Source organism: Sinocyclocheilus grahami, unplaced genomic scaffold, assembly GCF_001515645.1.
Source record: "Sinocyclocheilus grahami isolate Dianchi unplaced genomic scaffold, SAMN03320097.WGS_v1.1 scaffold459.1, whole genome shotgun sequence".
Taxonomy (NCBI): Eukaryota; Metazoa; Chordata; class Actinopteri; order Cypriniformes; family Cyprinidae; genus Sinocyclocheilus; species Sinocyclocheilus grahami.
Window position 1 is genome coordinate 522,544 of NW_015505638.1, and position 8,651 is coordinate 531,194.

At 32.6% G+C, this 8,651-nt stretch overlaps 1 pseudogene; it reads left to right on the top strand.

Annotated features, from left to right (window-relative positions):
- The window catches only part of LOC107552842 (glutathione S-transferase kappa 1-like), a 23,543-nt pseudogene that overhangs the window by 12,048 nt on the left and 2,844 nt on the right, over positions 1 to 8,651 (top strand).

Genomic DNA, 8,651 nt, shown 5'->3' on the forward strand with positions numbered 1-8,651 from the left:
TGTATGATTTATAAGCTTTTGTACCCATGGGGACCTCAATTTAGGTCCCACAGTGACACGAGTCCCCATGAGTCTGTGTGTATTCAGGATTAAGTCCCCACCAGGATATATAAACCTGTACACACACACAAATACATACATATATACATACATGTGTGGATAGATAGATAGATAGATAGATAGATAGACAGACAGATAGATAGATAGATAGATAGATAGATAGATAACAAGTCTTACAACATAAAATTAATTCTGAATCAATGTGCAATTTTTTTATACCCTGCCCCCACACACATAACACTCATCTCACCCACTCAGACACACACACTTCATCCCTCTCACACATATGTACTTACCTGCGTACATATGTGCTTACCTGGAGGTATGGTGAGAGCATTTCTCTAGATATTGATTGATTTTTGTGGTTCATAAATATGTTTGTATGTAGAATGAGGTAAATGATGAGGTAAATACTTTTTAGTGGACACATATACCCCCCAACACGTATGTATTCTCTATTTTTAACAGGAGCGCCAAGAGGACATAAAGTGGAAGTTTGTAAGGGACATTGGTCCAGCGTGGTACATCGAGTCTGCTCACTTCTGCTCACCAAGTCTGCATTTATTTGATACAATTTATTTGAAAACAGTAAAATTTTAAAATATTTTAATAATATTTCTGCTATGTAAATAACTGTTTTTATATTTGAAACAATTTTCCTGTACTTCTATTAAAATGTAATTTATTCCTGTGATTTCAAAGGTGACTTACTCCAGTCACATGATCCTTCAGAAATCATTCTAATATTCTGATTTGCTGCTCAAAATATTTATTATTATAATTATTATGATGATGAAAACAGCTGAGTAGATTTTTTTTCAGGTTTCTTTGATGAATAGAAAGTTCAGAAGAACAGCATTTATCTGAAATAGAAATCTTTTGTAACATTATATATGCCTTTGTCATCACTTTTGATAAATTTAAAGCATCCTTGCTAAATAAAAGTATTCATTTCTATAACCCCCCCCCAATAAATACACATATGTATGTATATATATATTTATAGGGGGGTTATAGGAATTAATACTTTTTATATCATACATATATACTGATTCCAAGCTTTTGAAAGGTATAGTGTATAATGTTACAAAAGCTTTTTATTTCAGATAAATGCTGATCTTTGGATCTTTCTATTCATCAAAGAATCCTGAAAAAATTGCACTCAACTGCTTTAAATATTGATAATAATAATAATAATAATAATAATTTGTGGCCGTTCATGGCCGTTTTTATGAGCCTTTTTTAATAGTGTTCATATCGATATCGGAATTATATCGTACCGACCGAAATTAAGAAATATATCGTGATATAAATTTTGGCCATATCGTCCAGCCCTAACACACACACACAAATACATACATATATACATACATGTCTTACAACATAAAAAGAATGCTGAATGAATGTGCAATTTTTTTTTACAATCACATACATATGACATCTTTAATGATATACCCTGATCACAGTACCCGTGCACAGTAACTTGGTTGAGCAACCACATCATTTCACTATGTCTTGCTAGAACTCTGTGTATGTCACAAATTATCTTTGTATTCTACTATATTAATGGAAAGATCACATAATGTTAGTCAATGTTTGTTTGATCATGTTTTGCAGCATTCTACACATTTTCAGTCCAAGCCTGATGCAGGGCAATCCTCCCGGGTTAAGGAGTCCCTGCTGCAGTTTCACCAGTAAAAAAATTTACTTGTTACAATTCACTTGGAGGACCACATATGCCATGCAGTGATGCATGGAGGTATGGTGAGAGCATTTCTCTAGATATTGATTGATTTTTGTGGTTCATAAATATGTTTGTATGTAGAATGAGGTAAATGATGAGGTAAATACTTTTTAGTGGACACATATACCCCCCAACACGTATGTATTCTCTATTTTTAACAGGAGCGCCAAGAGGACATAAAGTGGAAGTTTGTAAGGGACATTGGTCCAGCGTGGTACATCGAGTCTGCTCACTTCTGCTCACCAAGTCTGCATTTATTTGATACAATTTATTTGAAAACAGTAAAATTTTAAAATATTTTAATAATATTTCTGCTATGTAAATAACTGTTTTTATATTTGAAACAATTTTCCTGTACTTCTATTAAAATGTAATTTATTCCTGTGATTTCAAAGGTGACTTACTCCAGTCACATGATCCTTCAGAAATCATTCTAATATTCTGATTTGCTGCTCAAAATATTTATTATTATAATTATTATGATGATGAAAACAGCTGAGTAGATTTTTTTTCAGGTTTCTTTGATGAATAGAAAGTTCAGAAGAACAGCATTTATCTGAAATAGAAATCTTTTGTAACATTATATATGCCTTTGTCATCACTTTTGATAAATTTAAAGCATCCTTGCTAAATAAAAGTATTCATTTCTATAACCCCCCCCCAATAAATACACATATGTATGTATATATATATTTATAGGGGGGTTATAGGAATTAATACTTTTATATCATACATATATACTGATTCCAAGCTTTTGAAAGGTATAGTGTATAATGTTACAAAAGCTTTTTATTTCAGATAAATGCTGATCTTTGGATCTTTCTATTCATCAAAGAATCCTGAAAAAATTGCACTCAACTGCTTTAAATATTGATAATAATAATAATAATAATAATAATAATAATCAGTAATGTTTCTTGAGCAGCCAATCAGCATATTAGAATGATTTCTGAAGGATCATGTGACACTGAAGACTGGAGTAATGATGCTGAAAACTCAGCTTTGATCACAGAAATAAATTACACTTTAAAATACATTTGAATAGAAAGCAGTTATTTTAAATAGTAAAAATATTTCACAATATTACTGTTTTTGCTGTATTTTGAATCAAATAAATGCTGGCTTGGTGAGCAGAAGAGACTTTTTAAAAAAACAATAAAAATCTTACTGTTCAAAAACTTTTGACTGGTAGTGGATATTTTTTGTAAAAGTTTACATTTAATTATTTTTGTAAAATAATAAATATAAAAATATCCAATGGAACAATGGATGTATTTTTTATTCATCTTTAAGTATGTGGAGGACCTGGACATATTTCATATCAAGTTGTGATGAACAAGGCCTGAAGGTCAATGTCATGTTACTTATATAATCTATCAATGCAAGCAATCTTTATTCAGTCTATGTATGTGTAGCCTACTGCATGTGGAGAACTGCTGATTCTGTCATTCAAATGTTAACGCTTTATGATAAGTGGAACACATCTTTAGAAAATTAAATGACAATTATATAATACCAACTTTTACAATAATTTTACCTACTTTTACAATACCAATATCTAATTGTCCCCTTTAAATTTGATACATTTAAATTTTGCCTCATTCAAACACATTTCATTACACCAAATACTGTTCTTTTTAGCAACGTCATATGACCCCTTTAAATGGACTGCGTTTACTTCGGAGTAGTGATGGGAGAAAGAAACGAAGCTTTATGAAACTGAACCAGTTGCTTCGGAAAAAAATAATAATAATTTTAAGCGCTCCAAACGCCACACGGTGGTGACCCCTGCAACAAAAAATCAACTCAAGCATGCATAACCACCTTTTACAAACCAATTGCAAATGTTTTATTGAAAGTGTAATATATTAAATACAATTAACAAATCATCTAACACTGTTAAATATGAAGTGTCTTTATAATGTTATTTTATTAATTTGTAGTTTTTTTTTTCATGAAGAGCTTGGTTAATCAAACCGATAAGAGACTAATAACTATAGTTCTTCCTTTTTATTATACACATTCATAAAATTAAACAAAGATTTAACACGTGACTGATACGCAGTTTAATATGAACTCCGAGTCACTTGTTCGAAACAAATGATTCGCAAAGGTTCCGAAGCTTCATGAAGCAGTGTTTTGAATTTGAAAGCGTCCATCACTACTTCGAGTGATGATTTCTGATCATCAAGAAGATGATTTCTGTTTGTGTTGTTCCTAAACGTCGTTCATAATCTGTAAAAATACACTTTGTTGTAGTTAACATAATTCAAACAGTCGTTGCTAGACTGTCCTAGCGAATGATGGGCTTTCTGGTGGTGTTTTCAGTGTAAAGTGTTCTGCAGATAAAAGTAGTTAGACATAATTATGACATTTTAAAAACACATCAGGAGCATCACTCTGAGTTACCTAAAATAATAAAAGAGAGACTAGTCACTGTGCAATATAGTTGATTTGTTATTATTTCGACAAGGCTCAAGTTGTTTAACAGAAACACACACACACTAACAACAACAATAACAATACAATGGAAATGGGCGTCTGAACAAAAGAATGCCCCTAACGAAGGAATTGAACTGTCTAATTGTAACGTATGGTGTTACACTTCATAAAACAGGAAAAAGTTAGAATTAGCAGGAAATCTGACTCTATGTTGCGACTGAACAGGACGTCACGTACATTAATACGTATTTAATTATAAATGATCTAAATAACATGGTGAAATGAACATTGCTTGCAGAAAAACAGCAAAACCACCATAAACTGACTTGCTTAGCCCAGGGAGAAATCATGAAGTCATGATTTTAGTACTGAAGTTTCAGGGTTGCCAGGATATTTAAAAAAGAAACGCCCAATTGCTACTACAAACTACCGCTGGAAAACCGCGGACTTGGCAACACTGCTAAGATGCGCAGGCGCTGTGAGGGGGAAACAGGGGAACTGTTTCCCCCTCACGGAACACCGGCATATTTAGCGGGAGTCACGCATGGGTAAGGTAATGGGTATAACGTTATACTGCCGTTCAAAAGTTTGGGATCAGTAAGATTTATAATGTTTTTTAAATAAGTCTCTTCTGCTCATCAAGGCTGCATTTATTTGATCAGAAATACAGAAAAAGCAGTAATAATGTGTAATAATATGGCAATTTAAAATAATGGTTTTCTATTTTAATATACTTTAAAATATAATTTATTCCTGTGATGCAAAGCTTAATTTTCATCAGCATCATTACTTCAGTCTTCAGTGTCACATGATCCTTCAGAAATAATTCTTGAATGCTGATATATATATATATATATATATATATATATATATATATATATATATATATATATATATATATATATATATATATATATGTATTTTTCTTTTGGTAGATTACAACCAAAAGTGGCACGTTTATTATCATTTTCTGTCTAATTATGGGACAATATATGAAAAGACAAAATAGGCTAATAGAAAACAACTTTTTTTGTTATTAAAGTAGTAAGGAAAAATTATATTGAGCTACTTCTTGATTTGAAACAATATTAAAGCAAAACACCTCTATGTGAAGCTTTTAAGTTATTTATATGATGATCTCATACCGTTTTTTCCCCTTTTCATCAAAGTGTTGTACTGTATTTTATATGAATGTGATCATTGTCATGTTAATTATAATCGGACAGTTTTTTAACTCTCTATGGTATCGTGTTGCCTCCAGGCAGCATATCCTATTTTAGTTTTTTTTTCCTAAAAAAATGAGAGACCCATTTCATTGATAAATGCTATCTCGGAAGGAGAATTCATACTAATCAATTAAAATGCAAAAAAAAGTGGTCACATGACCCACAGGGGTCCATTTTGTTTCCACTTTTAGGACATGTGCACATGTAACATGACTACATATTTTCTCCAATTAAAAGTGCATTTATCATTAATTTTCGGGCAAGTAAAGAAGTATACTTTTCAACAGGAATACAAAGTAACAAAGCATATACATAAAATCAAATGGATATTATTCAAGCTCTGTAGGTCTTAAAGTGACTGCAGCCTGTCATGTCTCTCTCTACCAACAATACAGATCAACAATGTTGATGATTATAATCATTCAAGATGATCCTTCTCATCATGTTTCCTCCCCAATCAAATGCACTCTAGAATCTGAACCATCCCCTACATCAGAAAATTGAAATTATTCTCATGCTGACCTATTAATGTTGGTAAATGTTATAAATTATATGCTTCTTCATTACAGATGTTCAGCTCTGGAAAAGTGGTCGAGTTGTTCTATGATGTTGTTTCTCCTTATTCCTGGCTGGCATTTGAGGTGTATAATGTTTTTCTTCCTTAAAGTAGTTCATTGCAATCCTGTTTGCTCAAGATGTTCTCATGTGTTGATTTTGTGTTTTAAGATGCTGTGTCGCTATAGAAATGTTTGGAACATCGACCTCAAATTTAAACCGGCATATTTAGCGGGAGTCATATATGGCTCAGGTAATGACATGATCACAAACAAAATAAAAATTAATGTCACATTAATGATGATCATAGCTTTTTAAATATTCCAGACAGTAAATGTATGTCTTATATAATTAAAAGTATATTCAAATTTACTGGGAGCAATACTCTTGTTACAGCTGAAATATATTTTGTAAAATACACTTAGTATTTTTTTATAGGTGAAGTCAGAAACCCTTATCAAGTTTGTTCTTTTCCTAGGTAACCAGCCTGCTGGAATGAACCCAAGTAAGCTTATACATAGTCTCAGATCTGACGCTGCTGTCTGAATATTATGGAGTCCCTATGTTTCGACCTTCAGACCTTTATGACAAAGGTATTCAACTTCAAGCCTGTTTCTCTAAGATGGTACTTATGACCAGACTGAGATTTTCCCTTGACAAGTGCATGTACTTACGGTTCCCAGGTTTTCCCCTGACAAGTGCATGTACTGAAGTACTCAACTCTGGCACTTAACTCGTCCAATTAGATTGTTGTTACAATATAAAAAACGATATTCTTGTGCTTCTAAGTGAATCAACATCTCTTTTATTCTCTTTTTTTCTCCTGTTATCTATTGCCTTCATAGACACTTTGAATGCGATGCGTTTTGTGACAGCTGTAGCAGAGAAGGAAAAAGAGGGAGGCGTGCTGGTGGAAAGGGTGGGAGCTTTGGAAGAGAAAGTGGCGCACTCATCAGGACATTACCCAGCCTGCCTCACTCACTGAGGTGTCCTACAACTGAAATTAAGAAATGAAATCAAGATGAATTTTAAAAAATCACTAGAACTCATTTTATTCTTTAAATTATTATTCCATTCAATTATACATGTGAGGAAATTTCATATTTTAGCACAAAGATGGAGAATGACGTATCTATCTATGCTAAATCTTTAGTGAAGACAATAAAATAAGTAAAATACTGTCATCTGGTAATTAATAGTATTTTCAAATGTCTTTCTGTTTTGCACAGGCAGGATTAAAGGCAGGTCTGTCAGACAATGTTGTGGAGGAAATTGTGAACCTCTCCACATCTCAGCCAATCAGAGACAAGCTGAAGAGTGTCACACTGGAAGCACTGAAGCATAAAGTCAGTGCCTTTTGCTTGCATCTCTGCACTCTCTGTCTTTCTCACCAAAATGTCTTTGTGTTAAAAAAATATCATAAAATGTCCTTACACATTTCTTCCCCATTTTTGCAGTGCTTTGGTTTTCCATTTATTGTATGCCATGTGAATGGGAAGGTGAAGGTCTTCTTTGCTTCGGACAGATTTGAGCTCATGGCTTATTTCATTGGTAACTACAATTGACTAGGGATTTACAGTAGACTGATTCATTGATTGGTAATTAATTTGTTTGACTAACGTCATGACTAACGTTAATTTACACATTCTATTAACACATTTATGTTTTCCTTTTTATTTTTAGAAAGACTACTCCAATTAATCATGATAAAAATGATTAACAAAACAATTATTTAAAAAGCAGTTATCTATAGCATAGGTTATTTATGATTTGTTATTTATTATTCTGTGATAATTTATGCCTACATCACTTTCCAGTCGCAGTCTATATTAGAACTGCAATAACCTGGATGTGGGAAAACTGACTGCAGATTTGAAATGTGAAAAACTGAAATCACGAACAACTGACATGCAGGGGTCCGGAGAAACAACAGAATACAAGCTCGCGCTGAGGCGCACTCTGTTTGTCTCGAGACTTCAGAACAAATGAGCGTGACAGCACACATAAACTCAGAAGAAACGCAAAATTCACAATGTTTAGTTTATTCATAACATGATATAGTTAAATAACACCATGACAAGTGAGCTATTTTACTCAATTTTCTCACGACGCAAAACAAACAAACATTCAAAACACCTACAGAGTCACCTACTGATCACTGCCTGATTCAGTCTATTAAAATACATTCAGAATGATCACAAATTCAAGACATGGGGCAGAAAATGTGTATATTTATACTCCAGTTCACAAGGAAGAGTGCCTTTTTTTCTCCCAAAATTACCATATACAAATGTGATATTGATTTTTTACAACAGTTCAATAAACTAGAAGTTTTATTAAGAGACTTACGTTTTAGACACCATATTGCCTGTTTTTGCACTATTTCGCCAAAAAAAATAATTCCAAACAAAGCCACAGCGCTGTTTTGCGTCTTTGAGTAACATGACAGCTTTCTGTTTCCGAATGAATCAACTGTTTAAATGATTCGGGTCAGTCGCAATGACTCACTTATTAACAGAGACTTGCTGCTACCTATTGGCGGTTTTAATTTCACATTTAAAGTATCTTTTCATTTTTTTAATGATTTCAAATATCAGTATTCAATGTTTTATGTTTAATATATC